Source organism: Tamandua tetradactyla, chromosome 4 (genome assembly GCF_023851605.1).
Source record: "Tamandua tetradactyla isolate mTamTet1 chromosome 4, mTamTet1.pri, whole genome shotgun sequence".
NCBI lineage: Eukaryota > Metazoa > Chordata > Mammalia > Pilosa > Myrmecophagidae > Tamandua > Tamandua tetradactyla.
In genome coordinates, this window is record NC_135330.1 from 15,072,800 (window position 1) to 15,084,945 (window position 12,146).

Below are 12,146 nucleotides of genomic sequence, written 5' to 3' on the forward strand. Positions count from 1 at the left end.
GGAAGAGTGCCAACCGGCCCGGGGTCCGAACGTGGGGAGGATCGCTGGCCGCCGCAGCCCGGGAAAGCGCCTGTCCGAATTTCCTAGTCGGCCCGGTGGTGGGAGGGCGCCAGCCGCAGCGGCCCGCCCGGGAGAGTGCACGTTTCCGGGGAGTCACGGGTTTGGAAGGGCCCCCCCTCCCCGTCGCCGTTCTCCGCGGCCTGGGGATTTCTGATCCAATTCTCTCAGTTGGTCCGGGGGGCCGCGCGTGGTGTGGGCGCCAGCCGCCGCGGTTTAAGGGGACCGCCTGTCCAATTCTCCCAGCTGGCCCGGGAAGGGGGAAGGGAGTGACTCCGGCCGCTTGCCGCCCCGCCCGGTGAAGTCCGCGCCCCTCAGCGATCTCACCAGAGCGCGTTCTCTCAGCCAGCCAGTCGTTCTAGGATGGGGTACACTGTCTTTTTTTATCTCTGTCATGGCTTTGGGAGCTGTTCTGTATCGTTTCTACTCCCCTAGTAGCTGTTCTGGAGGAGAAATTAAGATCCGCGCGTCTTACTAAGCCGCCATCTTCTCCAGAAGTCCCTCCCACTGGTTTTTGACCAGAGTTCTCCCACAGTTCCTTGCTGTGCTGGTTTGAAAGGATGTATGGACCCTAGAAAAGCCATGTTTTCAGCAAAATCCCATTTCATAAAGGCGGAATAATCCCTATTCAATACTGTATGTTTGAAATTGTAATTAGATCATCTCCCTGGAGATGTAACCCAATCAAGTGTGGTTGTTAAGCTGGATTGGGGGAAATGTGTCGCCACCCATTTGGGTGGGTCTTGTTTAGTTTCTGGAGTCCTATAAAAGAGGGAACACTTTGGAGAATAAGAGATTCAAAGAGAGCAGAGCAGAATGACATAGCCACGAGAGGCAGAGTCCACCAGCCAGCGTCCTTTGGAGATGAAGAAGGAAAATGCCTCCCGGCGAGCTTCATGAAGCAGGAAGCCAGGAGAAGAAGCTAGCAAATGACGCTATGTTCACCATGTGCCCTTCCAGATGAGAAAGGAACCCTGACTGTGTTCACCATGTGCCCTTCCACTTGGGAGAGAAACTGTGAACTTTTTCAGCCTTCTTGACCCAAGGTATCTTTCCCTGGATGCCTTAGATTAGACATTTCTATAGACTTGTTTTAATTGGGACATTTTCTCGGCCTTAGAACTGTAAACTAGCAACTTATTAAATTCCCCTTTTTAAAAGCCATTCTGTTTCTGGTATATTGCATTCCATCAGCCAGCAAACTAGAACACTTGCCTCTCTGTAAGACAGCTCACAGCCTGGTATCTGGCTTCAATCAGGATGAAAACAGAGGGTGTCCAAGATGGAAGCCACAGTCACTCTGTAACCTAATCTTAGGGGTTTTCTCTCATCACTTTTGCTATATTCTGCTTATTAGAAGGGAATCATTACGTCTAGCACAAACTCAATTGGAGGCATTACCAAGGATATGAATACTAGTATGGGATCACTGAGATACCACTGAGAGTCATCTTAGAGGCTGCCTGTCACACTCAGTGAAACTGTTATTCAATCATGGAATAACCAAAAGTCATGATATTCTTAGATAGAATATTAACAATGTAATTCCACCATGCGGACACGTGATTTCATTATCAAAAATACATATTTTAAGCAGGTTTCCCTATCCTGAAATGTATGTGTGTTTGAGTTTGTATGTGTGTATTTTAAAACATCTTAATTCTGAATCTTAACATAAATATTCATAAACTATTTATTAATCCATTTTCTTATCAGTGGAAAGAATTAAAGTTTGAAGACAATTAAAAGAGAAGTTTTGCATGTAACTTATTTTTGTTAATTAGAAAGATTGCTATTATTCAGTTTAGTGACTTTGCCCAATGTAAGGATGATTTCATGTTCAACATGCAAAATAATGTTTTTCTTCTTCTTCAATCATACTTTAAACTTCAGCCCTAATTTAACAAAATAAGTAGTCCTGGAGGGAATTTAATAATTCATTCATTCAACAGGGTTTATTGAATTCCTCTGCTTAAAAACTCTCCTGTTATAGTCCCAGTGAAGTCACATTCCTAACTTAGGTCTCCATAATTCAAAGCATGTCTGTCTCGCCAGCTTCATTTCCCGTCACTGTCCCCCTCACTCATTCTATTCCAGCACATCAGCCTTCTTGCTCTTTCTCAACTTGGTTGCTCTTTTGTGCTTTTTTAATCTTCTTGGAAACCCCTTTCCCCAGATCATCACACAACCCACTGCTTCATATCATTTATTTATTTTAAAAATGTTTTTATTGATGAATCTTCATACGCGTACAGTCCATACATGGTGTACAATCAATGCCTTACAATATCATCACATAGTTTTATATTTATCACTGTTCTAGTTTGCTAGCTGTGGGAATGCAATACACCAGAAACAGAATGGCTTTTAAAAAGGGGAATTTAATAAGTTGCTAGTTTACAGTTCTAAAGCTGAGAAAATGTCCAAATTAAAACAAGTCTATAGAAATGTCCAATAAAAGGCATCCAGGGAAAGACACCTTGGTTCAAGAAGCCCAATGAAGTTCAGGGTTTCTCTCTCAAGTGAGAAGGCACATGGCAAACATAGTCAGGGCTTCTCTTTCAGCTGGAAGGGCACATGGTGGACATGGCATCATCTGCTAGCTTTCTCTACTGGCTTCTAGTTCCATGAAGCTCCCTGGAAGGCATTTTCCTTCTTCATCTCCAAACATCGCTGGCTGGTAAACTCTCTGCTTTGTGGTGCTGCAGCATCCTCTGCTCTCTCCAAATCTCCCATTCTCCAAAATGTTTCCTCTTTTATAGGACTTCAGAAACTAATCAAGACCTACCCAAATGGGCGGAGACATGCCTCTACCTAATCCAGTTTAACAACCACTCTTGATTAAATCACATCTCCATGGCGATGATCTGATTACAGTTTCAAACATACAGTATTGAATAGGGATTATTCTGCCTTTATGAAATGGGATGTAGATTAAAACATGGCTTTTCTAGGGGACATACATGCTTTCACAATCACCGTTATCATTTTTAGAACATTTGCATCACTACAGAAAAAGAAGAAAAAACTCGTACATCCCATGCCCCTCACCCCTCCCTCTTATTGACCATTAGTATTTCAATTTACTCAATTTATTTTACCCATTACTGCACCCCCATTATTTTTTTCATAATTTTTTACTCATCTGTCCATACCCTCGATAAAAGGAGCACTAGACACGAGGTTTTCCCAACCATACAGTCACATTGTAAAAGCTGTGTTGTTAAACAATCATGTTCAAGAATCAGGGCTACAGGAACACAGCTCAACAGTTTCAGGTACTTCCTCCAGCCATTCCAACATACCATAAACTAAAAAGGTATATCTGTATAATGCATAAGAATACCTCTGGGATAACCTCTCTATTCTGTTTGAAATCTCCCAGCCACTGAAACTTCATTTTGTCTCATTTCTCTTTTCCCCCTTTTGGTCAAGAAGGCTTTCTCAATCTCATGATGCTGGGTCCCAGCTCATCCCAGGAGTTCTGTACCATGTTGTCAGGGACATTTACACACCTGAGAGTCACATCCTATGTAGTGGGGAGGTTAGTGAGTTCACCTGCTGAGTTGTCTTAGAAAAAGAGGCCACATCTGAGCAACAAAAGAGGTTCTTGGGGAGTGACTCTTAGGTGTAATTATAAGTAGGTTTAGCCTCTCCTTTACAGGAATACGCTTCATAGGGGTGAAGCGCAAGATCCAAGGCTCAGCCTGTTGATTTGGTTGTCCCCACTGCTTTATATCATTTATTTTTCTGCTCTAGTGTCACTTCCATAAACAGGCCTTTCTCACCCTGTGCCAGTTTGAAACTATTATGTACCTGAGAAAAGTCATGTTTTAATCCTGTTCCAGTCTTATGGGGGCAGCTGTTTCTTTTAATCCTGATTCATACTGTAGGGTGGAAACTTTAGATTAGATTATCTCCACCAAAATGTATTATGCCCAATTGTGGGTGTGACCTTTTGATTAGGTGGAGGTGTGACTCCAGCCATTCAAAGTGGGCCTTGATTAGTTTACTAGAGTCCTTTAAAAGGGGAAGCATTTTTGAGAAACCTCAGATGCAGACACAGCACAGACATTTGGAAATGCAGATGCAGACGTTTGGAGAACAGTTTCTTCAAAACTAAAAGAGCCAACATGAGACCCAAGCATTTGGAGATGCAAGACTCAGCAGATATCACCACACACCTTCCCATGAGATGCTAAGCAAGCCAGATACCAGAGTTGTGTCCTGAAGTAGCTAAGTGAAGGCCCACAGACACCAAGTAAGGAACCCCTAAAGGAAACAGGTTGAAAGCAATGGAACTCAGGAGCAAAGGACCAGCAAATGCCAACCACATGCCTTCCCAGCTGACAGAGGTGTTTCAGACAGAATCAGCCTTTCTTGAGTGAAGGTGACCTCTTGTTGGTGCCTTAGTTTGGACATTTTCTTTTTTTTTTTACATGGGCAGGCACCGGGAATCGAACCCAGGTCCTCTGGCATCACAGGCAAGCATTCCTGCCTGCTGAGCCACCGTGGCCCACCCTGGACATTTTCTTGGCACTGGTACTGTAAACTTGTAACTTATTAAATGCCCTTTTAAAAACTGTTCCATTTGTGGTATATTGCATTCCAGCAGCTTTAACAAACCAATACATCCCCTTCACAATATTATAGTGGCCATCAAAAGCAAGAGATATGATACAAGTGATATTTGAGAAAGATTCATTGGCTGACACTGTACAAGATGACTTGTATGTAGGCAGAGGCTGGATTTGACATTATGAGAGCGGGAACCACAGTTAGAACCTTTCACATTTATTTAGGTGTGAAGTGATAATGATCTGAAGTAGGAAGAAAGATTAGGATGATGTACTCTTAAGTAGAACATAAGACACTCCAGAAATAGCAAGTAATTCATCTAGGTAAAGAATAGAACTACATTATTTTATCTTGATTGTCTTCATTTTTAAAGGATCCTGTTCAAATCTTTGCATACAACTCATGTCCATTTTATTGCTTTTCCCTTGGAGAGTTGTTTATGAGAAATTCCTCCATTATGAATACAAATTTCATGTTGATGAAGGACAGCGGAGTCTTCATGGTTACTCTTATCTCTCGTTAGCACAGGGAGTTATGTCTCTGTGAGCTTAACTAGAAAAAAGCTTAGCCTTTCTGTTTACCTAACTATTATAAGGATATTATAGGGTCAGCCTTCCCCAAACTGGCAGTTCAATTACCTTTGTATTATTAATTTAGATTACAGATCCCTTTTTCTGCTTCTACCTTTGGGCATAGAGGTCTCATGGATTTTACAGAGTTGATGTGAGCATTCAAGTGTTACCCTGCCTGATTATGGTTAGCTCCCTTGCCTGTCTCTATAACCTACCCAACATCTAGGCATTGTTCCAGAGCCATTTTTGTTGCAGCCATTATGGTTTTTACGTTTTCTGGAATGCACAGAAGGTTTCATTCATTAATTTTTTTTCTTCACCCATCTATGCTGAGTGTATTTCAGAGACAACAGAGCTATTATTGTAGGTAAGCAGGCCAACCTGGTAAAGTTTCAGTACTCTAAGTTGATGAATTTGGCAGCCCCAGGTTTAATTCAGTTGTTCCTATCATGAAAATAAATTCCATACAATAGAAAGTTAGAGAATGAACTAAAAAAGAAAATTAGTGTAAACTTGATTGAGGCCAGCTTTTGTGCTAAGATTTTCCTGATAGGTTCACAAGGATCTATGTGATTACCTGTAAGGATAGTATGTCAGCTCTTATTATCACTTAAGGGAAATAAAGGTTTGATTTTTAATACAGGCCACTATAGTAATAATAGTATGAATACTTATGCAAAATATACCATGGAAAAAAAGCTACATGAAAACTGTGTGAAACAGTGTATAGAGTGGGAAATGAAGTTCAAATCAAGCAAATGGTAAAGTGTGGGTGGCTAATTAATCTTCACTTATTGTGGCAATAATGCATGCTTCTTTGCAAAGAAAAATGTTAATCAGGACATAGTTGAATTCACATGCATGTCCTTTTAATGAGAAGGAGGACTCTGCTAGCAAAAGCTCCATCCTAACAGGTGGTCTATTTCACGTGAGGTGTCCTTTGAATCTGAGCCATTAATTGTGAGCCACACATCAGTTTAGACCATCTCTGGTATGAGTAAAGTTATACAGATCACCTGGCAAAACTCAGATTGTCCCTTTGATTTATGATGCCAGTTAAATTTTTGCTATGTCCCACCATTCTTCTTTAACAGAACCATTTCACAACCCAAAATATGATAAGAAAAAAGTTGATGAAAATAGGAAGCACTGAAGAAATAGCAGGAAATACTTTATTCAGGAACAAAAACCACTGATGTAGTTGGGACTCAGCTAGAGAAAGGAGGGAATGCTTCAAAGTGATATACATCTAGGTGCTGTTGTTCCTGAGACTCCTGCAATTCATAGGCATTTCCTCCTGGCATTGGCAGAACTTCTGCCGAATACACTGCATACTTTCCCAGAGTTCGTTTAATGGAAATGAATGACTAAACCCCCATAACACTCAGGAGCGTGGGTTCAATCATAAGCTTTTTCCATGGTAGTTGTTGTTTGGGTCTTTCTGCTTCTTGTAAGCTTCCTTCTAATTGTTTTTCCCCTGTTCTTAAACTCAAGATTATTTTACTTCCCTGTATTTTTCACATGCTTGTGGAAAGAACAAATATGTTTCCGTGGCATTGAGCATGTTAAAAATACTTTGTTTTCCAAGGAGTAATGTCATTTTCCCATTGAGAGCATTAACAACGTTTCTGAAGTAGCTCATGTTTTCATAAGGGCAGCAGAAGGCTCATGGCTGACTTTTACATTCTCTTCTTTGTTGCTGGAGCATCACTCATTGTGTTAACCACTCCAGGAGCTTTCCTCCCAGAAATAACATCACTCTGTATATATGTCCTCTTTCCCAGTGACCTTCCATTATAGACAGGTAGTATCTGATTTTACAGAGAAATCTTATATGTACTGCTTTCAGTTGTAAAAACAAAAAAAACTATGCAAATAGATTTCAGTAATTGATGCTAAGTTATCCTGAAGCTCTTTAGATTAATGAGTACTTAGAAACTAAGCAAAATATTTTTTAGTTTATGTTAGTTATAAAAATGTTCTAACCCTCTATAAACACTTAAAAATATCCAGAGAAAGAATCACGCATAGTCAAGGGCATAGGTATGAATCCCAGGTCTTCTTTAGTTGTATGATTTGCTTGTTTCTTTCTGAGTTTTATTTTCCTCATATTAGGTGGTAGTAAAAAGTGATTTTAATAACCTAATATATTATGTCCAATATAGTAAAGCATTCATAATAAGTTCTCAGTTAATTGTTGCAATGTTCAAACATTTCTATAAAAGAGGATTGATTATTTCTGAATATAGTCCATTCTGTTTTCAAACAGCTGTAAATATTAGAAATTTCTTTCTGTTATTTCTCCAGAATCGGTGTTCTTCAGTAATTGGTTCTAGTTCTGTCTTCTTAGGCCTCAGTGAAAAAGTCTAATACCTTTCACACATGGTAGGCTGTGAAGATGGCTGTTTTATACTCATACATCTTCTCTCTATCAGTACATAGAAATCTAGTTCCTTCAGCTGCGCTCCTCATGGCCTGGATTCAAACTTTCCTAGAATAGAGCATCATGCTGCAGGTGTGTTCTGATCAGCAGGCAGAGAATGGAACTATCAACTACCTTGTTGTGTTCTTAATACAACCTTAGTTGACATGAGTTTGGGAGGCAGTTTCATTTCACCTTTAATATACCAAACTTATATCGGAATAAAATCTTTTTCAAATAAATCTCTATTCCACTCTGTCTCTCATCATGTATTTGTATGGAATTTTACATTTTAACCTATTAAGTTTCATCTTGTTAGTGTTTGCTTATTTTTTTCTGTCTTTTTTTAAGCTTTTTTGGCATCCTGATTATGACAGTAAGTGATTTTGTTTCAATGTCTTCCTTGTCCATGCTTGAATCATTGTTGAGAGTATTTAACAGGAAAGAACATTTACACGTCCAGACCCAACCTCACCTTTGAACTCGAGATTCATATGTTCAACTACCTATTGAATATCTCCATGTAGGTAATTCACAGACAGCTCATACTTAACACATCCAAGACAAACTCCTGATTTCCACCCCCAACTTTCTCCTTCTATGGTCTTCCCATCTCAGTTAATGGCATATGTTATCCTTCAGGTTGCATAGTCTAAAACCTTGAAGTCATCCTTGACACCTCTCTGTCTCTTGCACATCTGTGTGATCCCTTAGCAAATTCTGCTTTACTTCACTGTACTTCTTTCCTCTTTACTTCCCATTTCCTCCACTACTGCCTTGGACCAAGGTGTCATCATCATGCCTAGATATTACAATAGCATCTTGACATTTTTTACTTTTACCCTTGCCTTCTTCAATCTCTTCTAAACACAACTAGTGATCTTGTTAAAGCATAAATTATATCTTGTTACCCCTCTGCTCAAAATCTACCAACAGCTTTCCATTTCAGAGTAAAAGCTGAAGCCCTGGCAATTGCATATAGGGTCCTACATGATCCCACCCCACCCTGGCAGACACATTTTCTGCTTTTCTGACTTCATTTTCTGTTTTTCTGCCCTGCTTTCTCCTCTCTGCATGCAAGTGACCTCTTGTTCCGTTAACATGCCAGGCATACCCCTACCTCAGGACCTTTGTATTTAATATTCCTTCTGCTCAGAATATACTCTCCTCATTTCTTTCACTGTCTGTGGATCTTTCACATGAAATCCTGAAAAAAAGCTTACATTTTTGTTTAAGATTTTATATCATATGAGATTCTCTGGTACTGTAGAAGAAGATATGGGACTCTTGGTTAATGGCAATTATGGATTTGTTGTCTGGACTCACACCACTAAATATATGAGTCAAATCTAAAGAAATTATAGTCTATTCACATGGAGGAATTGTGTATAAATAGATTTCTTCCTGGATTTCCTTTCCTGCTAAATTTTAGTGATTTTCATCTGTATGCATAAGGATTTCTGGGAAATGTTCATATCACCAAGATGAGAAAAGTACATCAGAGTTTTTATCCATTTTCACCAAAAATATAAGGTTTTTTTCCTACTAAAAAAAAAGGTTAGTAGAAGAAAGTTATGTTAGCATTTTTTATTTTTAAATATGGAACTCTACACGAATTTGCATGTCATCCTTGCGCAGGGGCCATGCTAATCTTCTCTGTATCGTTCCAATTTTAGTATATGTGCTGCCGAAGTGAGCACATGTTAGCATTTTTAAAGGATAATTTTTTTTTTAATTTCAGGCACCAGTTTCTAAGTAGGAAGAAATCCCATAAATGACCTCTATTTCATGTTTAGTGTAGCAATAGCATTTGTGGTATTAATGTGTTCTTTCAGGTCTCAAGTTTAGCAGCTTATTATAAGGTAAGCTGTCATTTATTTAATAAGGTGAGTTTTAAAAATATAAGTACTTCCTACTGTATTTCAAAACTCTTACTTATTTTAGCGAAGCTTATAATTACAGGTTTGATCATCATAGTTTTACTTAAAAAAAAAAAAAACTTCCCTTGATTCTTTGTTTCCTCTCCAATTACCACTCTATTTTTCTATGATCCTCTTTAACAAAAACTCCTAACTTTTTAAATATATTTTTATATATAAAATATATATATATTATATAACTTTTATATATATTTTTTGTATTTTGTATTTTTATTTTTTCTCTATATTATCATTTTATTTCTTTTTCTGTTGTCTTGCTATTTCTTTTTCTAAATCGATGAAAATATACTAAGAAATGATGATCATACATCTATGTGATGATATTAAGAATCACTGATTGCATATGTAGAATGGAATGATTTCTAAATGTTGTATTAGTTAATTTTTTTTAATAAAAAAAAAAAAACCTCCCGAAAAGTCTCATCTGTATTTGCTGTTTCCTCCTTCTCTCCCTTCTTTCTCTACTCTGCTCTACATAGGCTTTCATCTCATCTCTCTGTTGAAACCATTTGTCTCAAGGCTACCAAATGTTCATCCTGCCAAATTTTCTTCTCTGTCCTTATCTTACTCCCAGCAGCATTTGTCACCATCTTGAAACACTTTATTCACTTATTTCCAGGACACTGTGATCTCCTGTTCTGTTTTATTTTTCATCTTATTTCACTAGCTACTTCTCAGTTTCATTTGTTGACTCTTTCTCTTCTTCCAGACCCTAACCATTGAAATGCCCCAGAACTTAGACATTAGCCCTCTTTGGCCTAGGTGATATCATTCAGTCCCATGGTATGTGAATTACAAGGAAGGTTAGACTGCTATTACAAAGAAACACACCACCATGGAATGGATGAAGTAGGAATTCATGTTTTTTGAATAACTAGGTCTGCAGAATAGAGATGGACAGAATTTCTTTTGTGCCCAGGGTCACCCAAAATATTGCACTGATCAATCTTGGATTTGATAATCAAATTTCAAAAGCCCCCCAAAAATCTATTTCATACTGTTTTTCTCCCCTGTGGTAAATATTAGCTTGCCATCTCTTTTCAAGAAGGAGGAGGAAGAAGAAGAGTGAAGAGAAAAGAAAAAGCAAACAGGGAATAGAGCCACGTCTAAAATATGGGTCATTTAATCAACCTAAAAAGTCTTTTTGTACCAAAATAAAGTGCATGTTAATTGGTGTTGACAAAGTATGAGTTACTCCCTCTGCTTAAGAGATTGCATCACTTGCTGTGATGAAAAGACACCCAGACTTTGGAATCAAACCTGAGTCAAAATCTAATTGTCATTTTACTAACTACATGCTCTTGGCCAATTTATGTAAATCTCAGGGATTCAAATTTCTCATGTGCTAATATTGGGGATATAATAGGTACGTCATAGAACTGTCATGTTGAATAAAAACGAAACAGTGCATGCAGGTGCCAGCTCCCTTCCTATTTCCATATTCTTTTTCACTTGCCATTACTCTGATTTACTTTGCTCCTTCTTAAGAGAAAGCATTTATTACTGTTGTATATTTTAATTGTGTTAATTTTTGAGCAACCATAGCCACAGAAGAGTCTTGATATATTTGTGTGTTCTTTTCTAGTAAAACCAAAGTTAGTTTAATTAAATAGAAAGTACTGTAGGAATTTTAAAGCAGATTTTTCAATTATCCCTTGACAACCCTTGTTTCTCCAAATTCTTATTGAGAAGCCCATTCACGAATATTTAAAAGAATAAAAATTCTATTGAATCTTGTGCCACAATAGATTATACCACTTTGTTAGGCAAAAAAATCAGAATTTTTCTCACTGTGAGCTTAAGAGCAATATTTGAGTTTTTGAGGTTCCCTTACATTGGACTTGTGTGTCAGTGGCATTTATTAGAAATAAACCATATATAATAAGAACAGAGTATGACTTATGCATTTAGTGGGTATACTTTAGAATTTTGGATGTATATTAAAAATCTTTGATATATATATATATATATATATTTTGTATGTGTATGATGGGAGTCACATTTCATTCTTTTTCCATATGAGTATTTGTTGAATGTTTGTTTGGTTATTTTTTTGTTTGTTTCCTTGCTTGCTTGCTTATTTGTTTTGGGAAGTGCGTGGGCCAGGTATAGAACCCAGATCTCCCTCGTGGCAGGCAAAAATTCTACTACTGAACTACCCTTGCATCCCCTGTTCTGTATTTTTATCTTAACTGGCAGGTACAAGACAAAACTATTAGACCTCTTAGCTCTGGGGAGAAAGTCAGAATGTATAAAATTTAAGCTTGAATCATGAATTTATTCTTGTCTCTATCCTCCACCAAATCTGTCTTCCACGTTACCACCAGAATGACCTATGTAAATAAAATTCATATCTGATCCTGTTTCTCCCTTACTTAAAATCTTTCATTGGCTCCCCATGTCCTTTGGAATAAATCCCAAGTGCTGTGTGAACCACCTTTTCACACCTCACTTCTTATTGCCTCACTTCCCTCCTCATACTTTATACTCCAACAACACTTTGCCCAACAACACTTTCATGTATTGTTCTAGTTTGCTAGCTGCCGGAATGCAATATACCGGAAACAGAACGGCTTT

General features: G+C 38.3%; 1 protein-coding gene and 1 non-coding gene across 4 annotated transcripts in view; one reads left to right on the forward strand and one right to left on the reverse strand.

Annotated features, from left to right (window-relative positions):
• ATF6 (activating transcription factor 6) overlaps positions 1-12,146 on the forward strand; it is a 276,390-nt gene that overhangs the window by 236,191 nt on the left and 28,053 nt on the right. The gene's annotated exons all lie outside the window — the stretch shown is intronic.
• On the reverse strand, positions 9,223-9,329 carry LOC143681772 (U6 spliceosomal RNA). Its single transcript, XR_013174832.1, has one exon. It is a non-coding gene; the product is annotated as a U6 spliceosomal RNA (small nuclear RNA).